Below are 19805 nucleotides of genomic sequence, written 5' to 3' on the forward strand. Positions count from 1 at the left end.
TGCACAAGGTGGACAGGCAGTTAGTAGCTATGATGAGATCTGAAGACCAGGCCTTCTGTCTCTCTCTCCGAGCCAAGCCGTGCCAGCATCCTGGATGATGTCGGCGTCCACAGAAATTCACAATCACAGAATTACCGCTTAAAGTACAAATCACAGCACACTGCACCTGCTCAAAATATCCCACTGACACGCTGCTCTTCATACAATACCCCAAACACTCAACACTCCCTCCAGTATCTTGTATCCATGGCCTGGCCATGCCTTGGCTCTGTGCTCGTCCGGAGACAATCTCTCCCTCATCTGTGCTCCAGTGAGTGAGTAAGCCAACCCAAGGGGAGCACCCTCACTGTTCTCTCTACCCTGAGTACCTTTCCCAACTCTGCACTGTGCTGTCTCTGTGCATCCTCCCATCTCAGCCAAAAGTCCCCTTCTCGGGAAAGCCATATCTTAGTGAGTCTGCGCCTGGGAGATGCCTCCTCCTACCCCATCTAAAGTAACCCTCCCTTCATCCTCTGCCTTTGCATCCTGCCTTATGTTCTCTACCTGATCGAATACTACCTGTGGTTTGTTTACTTGCTTTCTACCCACTGGAAGATAGAGACTTGCTCCCCGCTGTATCCTTAGAGCTGAAACAGGACTCAGATGTCATGGGCCTCAATAAATACACAAGTTGAAAAATGAATGAATTCTCTTGGTTAGGTCAGGTCGCTATTGTATATTCTTATAATACTAGGAAGATCTCTTCTGATGCATTTTTATCCTTAAAATGTATTTGTAACTATCTATTTAAACTGTCTTTCCTGCAGAATTCCAAGTTTCACAAGGGACAGGAATGGTCTCCTATATTCCCCGGAGCTAACACTATCTGACATGTAGTGGACCCTTAATAGCCATGTGTTGAATCAATGAGTGAAAGGTAATGACGAGCACCTCGTTATTGGCTGACCAAGTCCATGGGGCCCCCTGTGCACCGCTCTAGACCCCATGGCTCTGCCAGTGCTAAGGCCGGGATGTAAATGCCACTGGGCTATAAAGTCTAATTCTCAATTGATCAAAACTAGAGGGAAAGGTGTTTATAATTAATTAGAATCCTCAAACCCCAACTGTGCTATAAACAAGGTATACACAAAGTTCTACAGTGATACCCAGGCAACAATGATATCCTAGCGTAGACAGAGTGTGTGTGTGGGGGGGGTGGGGGGGTCAAAGAAATCCATGGAGAAGAGATGATGTCTAAGGTGGTTCTGATGGAGAGGAAAGGGAGAAGTCAGCAGGAAATTCTGAGCACGGTGTCCACGCAGGGACTCATGAATGGCCACGCCATCCCTGCACAGGGCCGTGCAGCTAGTTAAGGGTGATGCCAGGATCCAGACCCAGGTTTTCTGTCCCTGCAGAAGGTCCTGAGCTCACTCCTCTCTCTTCCAATTCACTGGATGTAGAATAGTTAGGAATACTTTAGACTGCAAGTAATGGAAACTCTAACTCGTAGTCAGTCATTTCAACGAAAAGAATTTTTGTTTCATATGAACAAGACACCTGGAGAAAAGTGAGTATCAGTGTTTCAGTGCCTCAGCACTGCCCCAGCTGTCCCCCCAGGTGAGCTCCTGGTTGCTTCCCCAGTGCCTGCTGTACCTTGATTGCAACGTGGCTGCTGCAATTCCAGGCATTACGTCTGCAGTCCAGGCTGGAAGAAGAGAGTGGGTGTGACCTGCCACTTCTCTCCACTTTTATCACAAAAGCAAAAGCTTTCCCAGAGGCTTCCAGGTCATTAACCAAAACTTGGTCACATGGCACCCCTAGCTGCCACAGAAGAAGATGGGGGCTAGGTGTGGCTATTTAACTGGCTACATAACTTCCCTGGAAAAAACCCAGGTCCTAGTAACAGAGAAGAGGGGGAGAATATCCAACTTCAAGTCTCAAGTTCCAATCATGAAATAAAAGATGAACCTGATGACATCAGGGGTGGCCCCTTCCAGGGACCACCTCCTTGGGAACCACCTCTTCCCTCACAACCAACCTCTGCTTCCTTGGCACACACAAGAGCAGACTTGCAGCAGGTAGGCTCAGGGCCTTGAGAATTGTCCCAACCAGGGCCCAGATTAATTCTCCTCTAGGCAACGCTGGGCCCAAACCAGGACTTTCCATGCAGCTGGAGGTCTCCTGCAGAAGCCTCATTGCATTGTGCTGGTCACGTTGCAATGCTGGTGCCAGGGCTGGACTCCAAAGCCCAAGGTGACCAGCGCTTTTTGCCTGATCTCACTCTCCCAGGCCCTTGAGTGTGGCCCCAAAGAAGGGGGAGGGAGATGAGCATCAGCACTCTGGATCTGAGACTCAGTTGAGGGGTGCTGAAAGGACTGCCAGACCCCATCCTCCCCCAAGCCTCAGCCCCATTCACTGCTTCATTTGCCTCATTCAGCCCCAGATCTGTGACAAATAGGGAAAATGCAGTTTGGGTCTAGAAAAGCCCTTTGCTCTGACCTCATTGTGCCCCTGACAGACTCAGGCAGTTCTCTTCCCATCACTAGGCCTCAGTTTCCCCATCTCTAAAATAGGAATTGCACTATTCTTTTGATTCTCTGAAAGGATTTATGCTAGAGTAGACAGAACCCTGATTTTAGCGGCCTATGCAATTGTTTTGGCGCTCTGGTGTTCTCTCTCTTTCTTTCTGGCTATGTGATCATAGGTCCATCATTTTCATTTTCTCTGTGTCTCACATTGCCTTCTTGTAAAATCAAAAAGTGGTTGCCAAGAAATCCTGCCATATAAACACATCTCAGCCCTGAGGTGGGCTGCCCTGGGAGCACAAGGTGACATGTGCAGAGGACACAGAGATGAGAGAAAGCTGCAGACCCAAGATGTTTGTCTGGGGTAAGGCTGAGTACACAGGAATTCCATCTGCCTGGGGCAGTGGCCTGAGTGCAGCCTGCTGGCATCTGACTGGGAGACATGCAGGGCCTGGGCCTGTATTTTGCATTGCACATCTGCTCCTGCCGGGTCCAAGGTGTGGGGAAGGGCCCCATGCAGCCAGCTTCCCCTACACGCAAGACGGCTGCTCAGCCAGGCCTCTCTCTGGCCCTAGGTTCCACCCCTGGACTCTGCAGGACCAGTGGCTGAGGGTACGGGGACAGAAAAGATGAAGAGAGGAGCCGCAGAGCCCTGAGTTCTTGTGGTCAATGCAGCCATCTCTGGAATGGGGACCAGCCCCCCACCCCCACCCCGGGACATGCGCTGTGTTCTTGGTGTACAGGAAGTGCGCTGCCTGGGGCCATCTGGGATGTGTTTTCAAGGAAATCTTAAAAACTGCAGCTCCAACCAGAGGTAAACAGGATTTTATTAAATCATGCCTGGCCCGAGGGACAGAGAGTGGGTCCAGTTTCACAAAAGCAACCATGTTCCCTGTGTCATGCTCCTGGCAGCCACTCTGGTAAAAGGCACACCTCCTCAGAGAAGATAAACAAAGATGAGTCTATGTCTGGCCTTCTCATTATGGCCTCGCTCTGTCCCCTCAGGCACGTAGGGGTGTACTGGGGTACCGGCCTGCCTCCTGATGCCCACCCCTTCTTCCAGGTGTCATTTTCCAAACACTTATGACTGGCCACCGAGCGAAGTATTTTCACCTGCTGGGCTGCTGGATTTACCCTCAGGATACCTCCCTCAGGTGGATATTATCGTCCGCTTTCCACTCTTTTGGAAATAAGGAAATTGAAACTTTAGGAGACTCAATATGTTATCTAGCGTTGTGCCGCTAGGAGGGCACAGCTTTGAGATTCAAATGTAGGTCTTGTCACCCAGTCTCGTCCCCAGGTTAGCCCTTCAGAACATGAGCTTCCTGGTTGTTCCTTCAAATTCTTCATTCTACCTGCTTGAGATGAGGTGGGAAGGCTTGTTCAATGGCACAGCCAAGCTGGCTCTGCCAGAAAGGTTCTCGACGAGCCCACTGGGAGGAGGAACCTCTCTGAGGCACAGCTGGGGAGACTGCAGACCGCAGGGCGCCTGGGGCCTGCCCTTCAACAATCCGGAAGGAGCTTGTTCCCAGGCGAGCGCTGGCGGCTCCGTGCCTGGGGCCATTCTGACCCATTCTCTCCTGGGGCCTCCACCTAACTTTGCCCATAGGTGCTCATCTCTCAGCTGCATGCGGAAGATCCCTGGAACTCCCATCCTTGCCCTTCTAGTGAGGTGTGGTCTAGTAGTCACTCCTTCTGTTTCTGTGCTAGAAAGGGACAGAAGATTTAAGAGGACCCAGAGGAGGCAAGTTAGCCAATCATTGAAAGAAGATCTGACTTTAAACACTGAGAGCTTGGCCCCAGCTCTGCCACCTAAGTGATGGTGGGTCTTTCCCAGCTAAACTATGCCCGTCTCAGGCTCCTTCCTCAGCCACCCCAGGCATGCGGGGGGGGGGGGGGGGGAAGGGGAGCACTCAGCCAGAACAGGAGCACTGAGCTCTGGGAACAAAGATCCATCGGAAGTCTGAGCACCTTGGGAACACTCTTGTCATGTTCTCCGCCCGCTAAATACCACCCAAGGCTCCTCAAGCTCTAGGATGAAGTCCTTAAAGCCCCAAGTGAATTTCCAGCCTTGTTCCCATGGATTTCTTCCCACGACACTGGGTAGCTCAACGGGCTGTTCTTGCCCCGTCCTATGAGTCTCTGATGAAAAGAAGAAAAGATCAATCAAAAGCATTGGGAGTAATGGCTTCTCCTAAGGGCGTCAGTGTGTATGAACATGGGTGCAAATGTGAGATACTGACAATAGCTGGAGATGACCAAAGACAGCTGGTTACACAGGAACATGGGTAGAACACAGGAAAAGCCATCTCTCTGGAGGGGCATCAATAACATCTTCACTGAGCTCCCACTATGTTCTAAGCAGTGCCAGGGGCTAGGCTAAATGGTGAGAAAAGCAGACACATCTTTGCTTTTTTAGTTCTTACAGCCTGCTTGGGAGGCAGACAACAGCCACATATGTGAATATATAATTATGAACTGAGAAAATGGGAGTAAGGAAAATACAGTCTAAGGTGAGACAAACATGAAGGAGAAACTGAACTAATCAGAAGAGAATTCCATGAGCAAGTGACCTTTGAACTAAAATCTGAAGGATGAGTGAAACGGAAGTAGGGAGAAAAGGAGGAGAGGTGGTAAGATCTTTCTTGGTAGAGGACACGGCTTATGCAAAGGCCCTGTGGCAGGGAGGAACATGACACAAGTGATGGGGGGAAGTGGGAGGCGAACTGAGCTTGGAGAGGCAGGTGGAGCAAACTATGGGGGACACTGTAGACCAGGTACAGGGACTTGTCCTTCTTCACAAGAGCAATGGGAATCTATCACATAGTGTAAAGTGGGGAGTGACATCATCGGAGCATCAGGAAGGTCACTGACAGTTTTGGTGGATGACAGTGGGGGCAGGCAAGTGAGAAAAGATAACATCTGTTCAGGAGAACTTTGCACCATCCATGCAGAAGGAGATGGCAGTCACTTGGCAAGACTGATGATGAAAGAGTTGGAGAGAAATGGATGAATTCAAGAGATGCTTAAGAGGTCAAATCAACATGACCCGATGATAGATTTTATTGAGAGGGGTGAGATAATAGGAAATATCCAGGCCAAATGGACAGCAGTGCCATTAGTGGAAATAAGAAACAGGGGACATGGTCACCCTTGGATGTTTTTCTAAATGTAGATGCTACCTCCTGGGAGATTACAGGAGGGCAGAAGTCTACAGCTGACCGAGGAAGACATGAGACCAGAATAATATCCAAGTATGGGCTGGAGTTGAAGCCTGGGGCAAGGCGGGATTGAAAGATAAGTAAAGCTGTAGCCATCTGGTCCGTAGCCCTTATTCCTGCCCTGGTCCATGCCCTGCGTAGTGATGCTCATGGGGAGGGGAAGAGGCTCACTGCACACTCTTTGGCCTCAAGTTGGGCATTGTCCCCCATCCATTCCCCCCATCAGTCCCTTCCTACTTTTCCGTGCATGCTTAGCCTGTGGACCAACACTATAGGGAGTGGGGCCCTCCACCATCCCCCACCCCTCCACGTCAGCTAACCATTTTCATTGACTATCCCACGTATTCCTCCCAGAAGTAATTTGAGGAAAGTACTAGTTGTATGTATATCCATTTTGCAGATGAGGAAAATTGACGCTTAGAGCGATGACTAATTTGCCCGAGGTCATGCCATTGGCAGGGGGCAGATGGGATTTGGAGCTCAGGTTTGTCTGAGTCTAAAGGCCGTCCTTAACCACTAATCCCTGCTCTCTTGTTGGAGAGAAATTAATGAATTCAAGAGACGGTTCCTCAGCTCAACCCATAGTAGGGCAGTGATGTACCGCATGAGAAATATCTGGTATGCACCAAGATCCAACTTTAACTGATTCACTCTGAGCTACTCTGACGAATCTGACCAAAATGTTGCCCTAATGTATTCCTTTCCTGCCCCATGCTCCTCTAACAGTCCTGGGATGGAGTGCTGGGTACCCTTGCACCACATAAAAGCCACCTGTTGTCTGAGCAACCCCCCCCAAGTCACAGAACCGCTGGAGTCCCCAAAGTTGGGTCCCAGAAAACCCCATTCCAAGAGCCCCGTCAATCCATGAGCCACATGGATTCCATCCAGCCCCTAGCCCAGTATCCAAACCACCTGGGGACTTGGGCACAGAGCCACCATGACGTGAGGGGTCAGTTTGGACCAGGCACTTCCTCTCTCGAAACTCACATTCCATACTGGAGAAATCATGAATTTGGACTACAGAAAGTCTAAGATCCCTTCCAGCTCTAATATTCTATGATTATGTCTAGAAAATGACCCAAAATAGCGTATCTCGTCCCAAATAAATAAGGAAAGCTACAAACACTATCTACCCTCCTAGTCATACCTTTTGGACAAATTCCTTGTCCCCTCAGAGCAATAATTCAATGAAAATTCCGCAGGGACAGAGACTTATATCTGTTTGGGTTCCAGCTCTATCCCCAAAGCCCAGACCAGTGTCTGACACATAGTAGGTGCTAAATAAATATTTATTGACTAACTGGATTATTAGTTTTCTAGAGCTACTGTAACGAAGTACCACAAACTGCGTAGGTCACAACAAGAAAAATTCATTCTTCACAGTTCCGGAGGCTAGAAGTTCAAAATCAAGGTGTGGCAGGGTTATGCTCCCTCTGAAACCTGTAGGGGAGAGTTCTTCCTTGCCTCTTCCTGACTTCTGGTGGTGTGGCTGTCAATCCTTGGTGTTCCTTGGCTTATAGATGTAGCACCTCAATCTGTGCCTCTGCTGTCACATGCTTGTCTCCTCCCTTGTGTGTCTGTATTTTCCTTTTTTATAAGGACGCCTGTCATCCTGGATTTGGGCCTATCCTAACGACTTTATCTTAACTCGATTGCATCTTCAAAGACCCTATTTCCATATGAGGTCTCATTCACAGATACTGGGGATTAGGATTCCATCAATATCTTTTTGGAGGACATGACTCAACCCATAACACTGAACAAATACCAAAAATGTCCCAGGATATTCCATTCTTGACTTCTGTTTCAGAAGGGTCTTTGCTGGCATGGGCTCACTGCCACTTCCCAGCAGAGCCAGTGTCTCCTTTTCAGGAAGCAACATAGCCTGGTGGTGGTGATGGTGGGGACGGGGTGTCTTCTATTTCTAGATACCTAAAGCTGGAAGAAACGTGGGGCCCATCTGGTTCGCCCCTTGTGTTCCATCAGAGGAAACTAAACCAGGGAAAGTAAAGGACTGGCTCCTGGTCCCAAAGAGGTAACGCAGGTCTGCCCCATTTCTCCTCGTTCAGCACTTATATTCTGCCTTGATTCCAGAAAGGACCTCAGGGAGGCTGGCAGGGAGCTTTTATCTTTGCCTAATTTGAAGCCATGAATCATGCTATGTCTGTGGGGACTTGTGAAGGAGGAGCTAGAATATATTTGTTCAAATTAAAAACTTCTTGGGCTCTGTGACAGTCCCTTGGTGACCTGTTCAGTGAGGCATCTATCAGCCAGCCCTGCTGGAATAAGATAGAAGCAGAGGAGAAGAGATGGTAGAAATTACAAAGGGGGCTCCAGGTTGACCCTGGGACCTAGGGCTCATTCACGTCTGGGTGTGTTGGAGGGCGCCTACCAAAAGTTTATTAGCATGATGACTGCATTCGTTTTCTAGTGTTGTCATAAAAATCACCGCAATCATAGGGGCTCAAAACAACACATGTTTACTAGCTCACAGTCCTGTGTCAGACATCTGGGTGAGCTGGGCTGGTCTGTCCACTCCAGGTGTCATGGGGCCAAAGGCAGGGTATCAGTCTGGGTTCTTCTCTGGAGGAACTGGGGGAGAATCTGCTCCCACGTTCATCGGAGTTGTTGGCAGAATTCCATCCTTTGTGGCTACAGGGCTGAGTTCCTGTTTCCTTCCTGGGGCTTGCGGGAGCCTCTGTCAGCCCATTAAGACCATCGACATTCCTTGTCATGTTGTCCCTCCATCTTCAAAGCCAATAATGGTACCACGAGTCCTTCTCATGCACCAGAATCTCTCTGACTTCTTCTTTTGCCCCAGTTCTTCTGTCTCCACTCAGAGAAAGGTCTCTGCTTTTAAGGGTTCATGTGATTAGATTGGGCTCACCGAAATAATTCAGCTATTCTCCCTATTTTAAGGTCCACAACCTTAATTACATCTGCAAAGTCCCTTTCGCTGTGTAACGTAACATAGTCACAAGTTCCGGGGACCAGGGCGTGCATATCTTTGGGGCCCTGTGTCTCCTGGGAGCCCACTCACCCTAAAGGAAGAGGGAACTCAGTGAGTGGAGTGAGGGCTATGTCTGAGCACAGCTAAGGGTCTCGCCTCAGGTTTGCTTTCCAGCTCAGCCCGTGCCTTGGGGCAGTGGGTGAGGGAAGTGGGGGGGGGGGGTAGGGCTCAGCTATGAGTGAAAATAAAATCGCATGAGCTACTTCTACAAATTTCTGTAAGTCGGGAATGCTTCGCAACGTCTCTATGGACGTGTGAGGCAGAGAAGGGAACAGACATCTTTTTCTTTTTCCTTCAGCACAATACATCTTTTCCCCCGTGGCACAGGGGCTTGAGAAGGGCACAGCCCAGTGTGGCACCTTGGTATTGGTGGACTTACCTGCTGGCTGGGTGCTTAGTAGTGCTGGTGGCAGTACCAAGGACAAGCAAGAAGTAGTGCCAGATTCTGTGGGAGCACAGGAAGAACGGCCCCTGGGCACTGGGAACAGTGACTGTGCTGAGTCTTCTTGAGCTTCTGGGGCAAGGGGTCCCTTGGAAAGAGACCTTACTGGAAGGACTGGACAAAGATGAAACTCATGTGGCCATCACGGACTGGTAGAGGAGAGGAGACTACTGGTCGTGTGTGTGTGTGTGTGTGTGTGTGTGTGTGTGTGTGTGTGTGTGCAGTTATATGAGTATATATTTATGTGACTACCACCACAGTCAAGATACAGAACAGTTCCATCACCCCCACCAAAAACAATTCCCCAAGCTGCTCCTTTTCGTCAAACCCCCCTCCCACCCATACCCCATGCAACCACTGACCTGTTCTCCATCCCTCTAGTTGGCCTTTTCCCGAATGTCATATAAGTGGAATCAGACAATGTGTACCCTTATGAGCTGGCTTTTGTGCTCAGCATCATCCCTTTGAGATGCTCTCATATTACAATGGGCATCGAAAGTCCCTTCTTTTTTATTGCTGAGTAGTATTTCAGTGTTTATTTATCCATTCCCTCATTGAAGGACACTTAGGTTGTTTCCAGTTTGGGCAACTATCAATGGAGTGCTATTTACATGAGCGCATTTGATTTCTCTTGAGTAAATGCTCTGGAATGGGATTATTGGGTGATATAGTACTTGTATGTTTAACTTTATAGGAAACTGCCAACCTGCTTTCCAGAGTGACTGTTCCTTTTTGTATTCTCTCCAGCAACGTATGAGAGTTCCCTTTGCTCCACATACTCACCAGCATTTGTGGGGTTTTCATTTGTTTGTTTGTTTGTTTTGTGATCGTTGCCATTTTCATAGAGTTTAATGGTATCTTGTGTTTGTATTTTATTTTGAATTTCATGAATTTATTTGCCATCTGTGTATTTTGGGGGAAGTGTCTGTCTAAATTGCTTGCCCAATTTTTTATTAGGCTGTTTATGTTCCTTCTGTTGAGTTTTGAGAGCTGTTTGTATATTCTGGATACAAATCCTTTGTTGCATATGTGATTTACAATATTTTCTCCCAGTCTGTAGTTCGTCTTTTCAGTCTCTTAACAGTGTCTTTCATAGGGAAAAGTTTTAAATTTTGATGAAGGCCAATTTATCAATTTGTTTCTTTTATGAATTTTGCCGTTGGGGTCACATCTAAGAACTTTTTGCCTAACTCAAGATCACGAAGATTTTTTCTTCTAAAAGTTTTATCATTTTCCATTTAGACCTGTGATTCATTCTTTAAAAAGAACATGTGAGGTTTTTCCTTCCAGTGGATGTTCAATTGCTCCAACGCCATTTCTTGAAAAGATAATCCTATCTCCACTGAATTTGTCAAAAATTGGTCATATTTATGTCTATTTCTTGATTATTTATTCTGTTGTACTGATCTATGTGTCTATCCTTTCACCAGTGCCCTGCAGTCTTGATTAGTGGAGCTACATAGTAAGTCTTAAAATGGGTAGTGCTGGCCCTCCAAATTTATTAATTTCTTTTTTTCAAAATTGTTATGGCCATTCTAGTTCTGATTTCTTGTCCTGTAAATTTTAGAATCCGCTTGTCTATTTCTACAGGAACTGCTTCTGGGATTTTAATCAGATATGCATGATATCTATAAAATCATTTGGAAAGCATTGACGTCTTAATTATATGAGTCTTTCAATCTGAAAACACAGTGTGTCTCCCCATTTCTTTAGGTATTAGTGCTTTCATTGGTGTTTAGTAGTTTTTATCCTGTGAGTCCTAAACAACTTTTTTTATTTTATTTACTTTATTTTATTAATTTTTTTATTAGTTTCAGGTGCACAAAACAATGTAATAGTTAGACATTTATCATTTATATCCCTCACAAAGGGATAACCCCCTCCCCCCATCCACTACCCCTCTGACATCACACACAGCCATTACATTTCCACGGTTTCTATTCCTAATGTTGTACTCCGCTTCTTGTAAATATATATATATATATATATATATAAAATTGTAGTTGACATTCATTATTGTTCAGCTTCAGCTTCAGGTGTACAGTGCAGTGATCAGGCATCTACATCATCCCTGAGGTGGTCTCCCTAATGAGACAAGTGCCCATCGGATACCCTACAAAATCTTTACAACATTATTGATTACATTCCCCAAATTAACTTTCGTAACCCCGTGGCAATCTTGTGGTTACAGACTGTGCTTTCTAATCCCCTCACCTTCCCCCTTATCCCCACTCCCCCCTCCCATCTAGCAACCCATCAGTAGACAACTGGATTAAGAAACTGTGGTACATTTATACAATGGAGTATTACGCAGCCATAAAGAAGAATGAAATCTTACCATTTGCAGCAATATGGATGGATCTAGAGAACATTATGTTAAGTGAAATAAGTCAGACAGAGAAAGACAAATACCATATGATCTCACTTCTATTTGGAATATAAAGAAAAGAATAAATGAATGAATTAATCAGAAACAGTCTCAGAGATGTAGAGGAAAAACTAAACATATTTTTTTTAGATGTATAGCTAATATTTAATTTTGGGAAAAATTTTTTTAAATGGTGTTGGTTTTTAAAATTCTGATTTCCAATTGTTTATTACCAGCATATAAAAACCCTGATTGCTTTTTTCATGTTGCCTTATATCTTGCAACCTTGCTAAACTTAGTAATAAGGAGCTAAGTAAATTTTGGGGTCGATTCTTTGGGCTTTTCTACGATCATGTTGTCAGTAACAAGGAATAGCTTTATTTCTTTCTTGGCCATCTCTGTTCCTTTTACTTCTACTTCTTGCCTTACTGCACTAGGACTTCTAGTACGACGTCGAGTAGCAGCGATGAGAGTGGACAATTTGCCTTGTTCTCTTTCCTAGGGGGAAAAACATTTAGTCCTTCTTACTAAGGTATGGGTTTTTCATAGACAGTCTTAATCAAATTAAGGACATTCTCTTCTAATAGTTTGATGGAAGTTTTTAATCACAGATGTACGTACAAAGGTCTGACAATTAAGTTTGCGAACTTTCAACCATGTAAATGCACAGTGGAAAGTTTGCGAACTTAATTGTGTGACCTTCGGATGTTGAACTTTGTTAATTTTTTTCTGCATCTATTGATATAATTGTGTGGCTTTTATTAATCTATTAGTGTGATAGCTTGTATTGATTAATTTTCAAATGTTGAACCAGTCTTGTATTCCTGAGATAAACCCTATTTGGTTTTGTGTAATACATATACATATATACATATACATATACATTTATATATGTATATGTAATACACCAAACCATGTATTACTCCCTATATCTATCTATCTATCCATCCATCCATATATATATATATATATATATATATATATATATATATATATATAGAGAGAGAGAGAGAGAGAGAGAGAGAGAGAGAGAGAGAGCTGGATTTGATTTGCTAATATATTTTTAGTATATTTGCATGCTCATGACATATATTTGTCTATAGTTTTCTCTTCATGACCTGTTTTTGTATGGTTTTGATTTTAGAGCAATGGTGGCCTTATAAAAGGAATTGTAAAGTATTACTTTTGTTTTCTGGAAATGATTATATAGAATTGGTGTTATTTCTTCTTTAAATGTTTGGCAAAATATGGCAGTGAAACTATCTTGGCCTGGGGTTTTCTTTTATGGGAAAATGTTTAATTATAAACTTTTTCCTTTAATAAATATAGGACTATTCAGGTTATCTATTTCTTCCTAGGTGAGTTTTAGTAATTTATTGCTTTCAAATAATTGGTCCATTTCATTTAAGTCATTGAATTTATGTGCATAGAATCATTTATAGTATTCCCTTTTTAACTTTTTAATGCCTGTGGATATGTGACTTTGGGGTTTTGAGAGGGTTTAAAAATAGCACCCCCTCTCATTTGCCCCTGCCCAGGGAGGTATCAGGCAGTAGCTTTTGATCCTGACAAAGCCATCTCGAAGGACATTGCTTAGCTCTAGATAGAAGGCTTGTTACACACCTGGAACTGTACTCATCCATCTACTCAGCGTAGTCCCCAAAAGCTTGTGTGAGATTTCCTTACACAAACCAGCCTCTGTAAAACATGCAGCTTGGAGGAGAAGATGTGTTCTCTGCAAATGATAGATGTCAAAGCAGCAAGAAGAAAATAGCTGAGTCCCTGTGAGGATTGAATGTGTGTGTCCCCCAAAATGCATATGTTGAAACTTAACCCCCAATGTAATGGTATTTGGAAGTGGGACCTTTGGGAGGTGATTCGATCATGATCTTGGAGCCCTCATGAATGGGATTAGTGCCCTTATAAAGGGGGCCCCAGAGAGCTCCTTTGTCCCTTCTGCCATTTGAGGACACAATGAGAAGACAGCTGTGTATGAACCAGGAACTAGGTTCTCACCAGACATAAATCTGCTGGTGCCTTGATCTTGGACCTTCCAGCCTCTAGAACTGAGATAAATGAATGTTTGATGTGAAGCCACCCGGTCTATAGTGCTTTTGTTATAATAGCCGAAATGGACTAAGACACTGCATGCCCGTTTCCTTCTCACACACTCACCAGACAAGTCAGGTGGAAAGAAAGCAAGAGTGTTATACTAGCAGAGGTCCCTCAGCATGAAAGGAAGCAGGAAGCCAGGGGAAAGGAGACTCTCCTCCAATAAGAGTTTTGGTGAACTCACATGAACTCTGGAAATAACTGGAGAAATTGTGGATTGGGTGAGGGGAGGTGGCCTGTGGTCCTACAATAGCAGGTGGGGACAAGAGCCAAATAAATCTCATTTATTAGACTAATGTCATGCACAGGTTAATGTTTAACACAGTTTAGAAAAATTACAATGCGATAACATTAAATACTAGATCAGACATTTATGACAGTGTCACGACAATATGGAGAGAGTGATGACGAAGGGGCAGGAGCCAGAATTAGGGCTGGGGCAGGCCAGGCTTCATGGAAGGGGTATGACTTGTGCAAGTAATAGGTGGGAGACTGAGGCGGCTGGAACGCCTGGGGAACGGAGGGAGATGAGGTGAGAGGGATGGGTGTGATTGCGATGGAGAAGGATTTTAAATGCCATGCTAGACTGGGATGTGCTCTTTTAGGGAGGAGGCACAAGGGAGGCATCAGGAACAGAACAGGTTTTGAAAATAGTGAAATGTCCCCATACCATTAACAAAAGCGTACCGTGCGAGGCCCCCTGAGTTATTGCCCTTCTTCCCCACACACTCCACCATTCCGGTGCCTTCCACGGTGCCCTTGGATCCCACCACATTCCAGCAAACAGCAGTGAATGCCTGGCCTAGCAGCCCCTGCTTTGGCCCGCGGCTGATGCCATTGCGAGGTACTGGTTGGTCGGCGCCTGTGTAGCCTGATTCTCAGGTATGAAAGTCGCTCCCTTTTCAGCAGCCAATGAGGAAAACATTGTGGAAAAGCAAGAACATACGCTGGGCAGGGACTTTGCACTTCAACTTCCTGCCCCCAAGCCCCTTCATCTGAATGTGGCAGGCCCAAGACTTCAGACCTTGGAGAACTTTCCTTGTTTGGATTGAAAAGCAAAACTATAGCATTTCTGTTTTATTTTGTTTTCCCTCAATACAATAAAGTTCAGGAGAGAGAAGCAGTCAAATAACATCTGTCAAGGAGGAACAAGACAGAATTCCTTGTGATCAGATGCTCCTGGTTCTACAGCAATTTATCAAAGGCCTTCTCATCAATTAGAGAAATATTTGAAAAACCATCAGAGTCCTGTGAGCACCTCATGTATAATTTAAAGCAATGGCTCCAGATCGAGGAGGAAGCCACAGAAGCCAGGGATGGCTTTTGAAGGTGAACCTGCCTATTGTCCCTTTCATCCCAAACCCAGGAACAAACTCCGGGCTCCTCGAAAATTGCATCTTGCCTTGGATGTGGGAAGGGTAGAAATCTTAAGCCTGAAGTGTAGAAGCTTCCTCTGCCTCCCTTTGGACCCCCTGTAGGGGAGACCATTTCTCAGTTCTTGGAAACTGGGTCTCCCTCTGAGATTAAGGCAGCGGGCAGGGCCCCCTCCTATCTGTGCAGAACTCTGCTTTCATCCAAGGTGGTTCAAAGAGAGCTACAAACAAACAAACAAAAAACGACCGAACAAATGATCAAATGATAGCATGTAAAAACTACCCTCACTTTTTAAACTTCATTTGCCATTCCCAAAATTCAGGTAATACTCCTAATTTTATAGATGTGAAGACTAGAGCAGAGATGTGGAGTGACTTGCTCAGGGTCACACAGCAAATCCACAGTGAATAATAGTATTGGTACCTCAACCCGTAGACATTGCCTCTAGGGGTGTAAAACCCAAGTTTTAATTTTGATTGTATTGCTCTACTTGAACAAGGAGGAAACTGATAAAAGGAAAATTCGTCATTTTTCTATTTTTTTTCCATTGAAATTTGTTCTGGAATAATAAAGTCTTATTTAAAAAATATCAAATAACGTATTGCTAAGTGCAATGGTCGTATTGCTTATATTATTTAAACCACTCCATGCCTGAACTGTATTTAATTAACAAGTTCAATTGATTTCACTTCTGAATTGCACTAATAGCCTATAGAGGCCACATGATTTAAAACCCAGTGCTGTCAACTTGGGGCACTTTAAGAATGGGGTGACAAGAAAAAAAAAAAAAAGAATGGGGTGACATGGGGAGGAGGGGAGCAGACACACCTCTGGACGGTGAAAGAAATGCTTCCTTCGGATTTGGCCCAGAAGTTAGTCTCCCTGCTCACACCTGATCCCCGCTTGCCCTGGCAGTATGTCAGGACACAGAGAGGGCTCTGAAAGGGACAGAGTGGGCCCTGTAGGATTCCTTCCTTGTGCAGTGGGTCACTGGGGCGGGTCGTCTCCAGGGCATGTACAGAGGTAGGCAGACAGTCCCTCTTGGCTCTGTGCTCTGGAAGGTAGTGGACACCCAGAAAGACAGGAGGTGAAGACCGGCATTCTGAGCAGTTCCAAGGGCAGAAAATAAGTGTCCTCCTCCACGAGTAAGGAGGCCCTTTGAAGGCAGATGAGACAGTTCACCCCAGACCAGATGAGCAAGAGAGGCCAGGGGCCCAGAGAGGAGGGGCCAGGAGCTACACAACGCTAGTGGAAATACCCAACTGGAACTGGGGGATCGAGGCAAGACCTTAGGAAGAGAGGGGTCTGGCCTGTCCTCGCCATCCCACACCCACCCTCAGCACAGACTCTAGAATACAGCAGGTGCTCAGATGAAGGGGCTCCGGCTACACTTCCCTGCAGAAGCTGACGGAAAGGTTTCAGTGTGAGTCGGGGCCCTTCTCTGAGCTCCCATGATCCCCTGCGCCTGCTCATCACGGAGCACTGTCACAGCGCATTACAACGGGCTGATTTCCTCCCTAGAACCTCCTTGTGTATTCCCAGCATCCTCTGTAGCATATGGTGCGTATTAAACCCTGAAGGAAGGAGGGGAGGGAGGAAGCAAGGGTTCCAGCAGCTGCTTCAGGCTAAGGGTTTCACCAATAACCGCATGAGGAGAGGACACTGAAAGTTAATAGCAGATCCTGCTGTGCACCATGTCTAGGTTGCTGCTATAGTTAGTCTGCTCTCAACTTTGTACGGAGACACACGTATTTCTCCTCCTGCAGTGGAAGTTCAGTCGTGCTGTGCTTCTATGACGTGTAAGTCTTAGGGCTTCAGGGCCTACCTGGGTCATCATTGCTTCATTAGGCCCTGGCATATAACTTATTATAACAACGTGATAAATACTGTTTCCCCGAAAATAAGACCTACCTTGAAAATAAGCCCCAGTTAAGATCGTCAGCTAGACGGACACTTTTAGTACGTTATGACAATGTTCCTGAAGAAGATTACATGACTGTATTTGAATAAATGTAAATTGTTGTACATGAAAAAATAAGACATCCCCTGAAAATACGCCCTAATTCGTCTTTTGGGGCAAAAATTAATATAAGACCCAGTCTTATTTTCAGGGACATAGGGTATTGGTTGAATGAACGAATGAGTCACTGCATGAATTGTGTTCTCTGTACAGTCCTGGTTTATCCAGCCCATGTGCCTGTGGTTCCCATGGTTCTCTGGGCAGGTTGCACCCATGACCATGGGAGTCCAGAGGCTGCAGCCCACAGGAGCCGCTCAGACCAGCAGCCCATTGCAGAATGCTGGCCTTGGTCGAAGTGCTCAACCTCGCAGTTAGACCGCATGGGGCCTCCAGGTGGAGGAAGAACCTCTGCGGAATGTAGCAGCCGAACCATATTCTACCTGTAGAACAGCTGTGAGTGCAGGAATGGTCCTTCCCTTTCGAGGGCCTCTATACAATGACAAGGCTACCCCTGAGGAGCCCAAAGCTCTCCTTGCATTTCAGGCAAAAATGAGGAGGGAGGCGGATGTGGCGAAGGCATCCTGGAATCTTCCTGCAGCAGTTCCACCACGAGCGCCCAGGGCTCTGAGAGAGCAGGCCGTTGTGTGGGATGAGCCTAGAGGAGATGTGAGCAAGCATGTGTTAGCATCCCGACTTAGGGCCCGGGAAAATGTGTCCGAGACACGGAGGGGGCCTGCCATCACAGTGAAGACAGCAGACTTCCAGGCTGAAAATAGGACCTGCCTCCTCCGCCAACCCCCGCCTCTGAGGGAGGGCCGTGGGGGGCCCCTGCCTCCCAGCTGAGGGATGGAGAGGAGACTTCCAGAAGACGGCAGTGAGTGCCCACTAACTTATTTTTTCTTACAACATTTTAGGGGATGAAGATACAAACCATCAAGAAACCCAGGGAAAGCTGTGGGTCCTCTCTCCGGAAACATGCACAGACAACCGACATTTTACATCAGAAGTCAGGAAGGGAGGTGAATTCCTTGAAGTGCATTTCTGAGCTCTGGGACACAAATAACAACCCTGCCTAGAGTAGAGAGATCTGGGAGGAAGAAGGCCTGAGTCCTAACTCTAGCCTGGGCTCTGCTCCATCTGGCTGTGCCTTCTCTGCTCTGGATAGCCTCAATCTTGCCATCTGTACAATGGGTGGCCTGGGAGAAGATGGGCAAAGTTTCTTCAAGGATTCCATTGTAGGAATTGGTTATCACAACCACACACTGTGGGAGCGCCCGCTGGTGCTGGGTCTGCTGTCCTAACTGCTAAACTGAGAAAGAAGCCCATGGGAGCTGGGGTGGGGAGAGAACATTCTTTCCTTCAGGAACAGTGTTCTTGGGCTTTCAGAACTGACTCTTCTCTAACATTAAACCTGGCCTTGTCCTGACGGAGGAACCACTAGTCAGACTGGCACTGAAATGGCTCTCCTACCTGGAGATGGGAAGAAGTCAGACTCTCTTCTCTTCCCCCAGCTCTGTCTACAATGGCTGGAGGATGGGAGCTGGGGTCCCTTTTGGCAATGGAGGCTCCGCTACTGGCTTCTTTCCAGTCTTCCTAAAGTGGGGCTGACGGAGAGCTAGGAATGGGGTCACAGCCAAATTGTCAAGAATGGGAACCAAGGCCCATGCAGCTGTGACTTGTCTCAAGCCCACCCGGCCAGGCCTGGGCTCAGATTCCCTGTATGTGGTCTAGAGAGTTCCCAGGGCCCCTGCTGTGCCATCTGGGTCAGAACAAAGTTCCTCCCTCCCCCCCTTTCCTCCCTTCCCCAAGCTTCCTCGTTCTGCCCCTTTTTATTGCTTACCACATACTTCTTCTAATAACGCCTAGGATAGGGGAAGGAGCCTTTTGCCCAGTAGTCCGGACTGAGCCAGATGCAGAGTCCCCTGCCCAAATGCTCTGCCTGGGAGAGGCTGCTTCTCTAGTCCACGTCCCACCCTGCGGTCTTCCCACCCCACTTCCCCACTGCCCTCCTAGGCCCACCCCACTTACAGCTCCCTTCCCATTCCTTCATGGGCAGGAACCACATGGTAGCTTCTGTTGAGGTTGGCTTCCTGACTCAGATCAGATGACGCTCTTTAGATGAGAGCCATTATTCTCACTCAGAATTATGATGGGTTCACAGAATGATCGGCGAAAACCCATGGAGCACCTGCTCTCACCATCATGTTCTTCAAGACTCCCCTCCTTCATTCAAGACCCCTGGCCTTCCCTGTTACCTGTGCTTTCTTTCCGGAGACCCATACACCCTTCCTTCCATGTCTTTGCCTTTCCGTGGGTGGATCCCTCTGCCTTTCCCACCCTGCGAAGCCCCTCTCACCCTTCAAGGCAGCTCCACACCACCTCTTCTATGAAGCCTTTCCAGACCAACCAGACTGGAGTGAGGTCTTCTTCCCCGGAGCTCCAGGCCAGTTGGTGTCTAAGGAGATGAGTACATAGTGCCAAGTCCTATGCAGCTGCTTCAAAAGGGCAGGGCCTCAGTTCCTCCCCACAGCAATGCCTTGGGATAAATATTAATACCCCCATTTAAGAGATAAGGAGCGGTGTGGATGGGGACAGGGAGGGAGGTGATGACTTGGCTAATGTCACACAGCTGGGAAATGGAAAAAGAAACTGTACTCAAAGCCTGTGTTTTGTTCCACGGTTCTGTGCAGCCTCTTGTCCCTGCACCGAGCATTTATTTCGTCTTGATGTATTTCCCCTGGAGTATTTGTGTGGCTTCTCCCCCTGATCTGGGGTCTCCTCGAGAACAGAGTCTGCTGTATTCTCCTCTGCTTC

The sequence above is a fragment of the Rhinolophus sinicus genome, chromosome 15 (assembly GCF_057876585.1).
Source record: "Rhinolophus sinicus isolate RSI-liver-muscle chromosome 15, RSI-T2T, whole genome shotgun sequence".
NCBI lineage: Eukaryota > Metazoa > Chordata > Mammalia > Chiroptera > Rhinolophidae > Rhinolophus > Rhinolophus sinicus.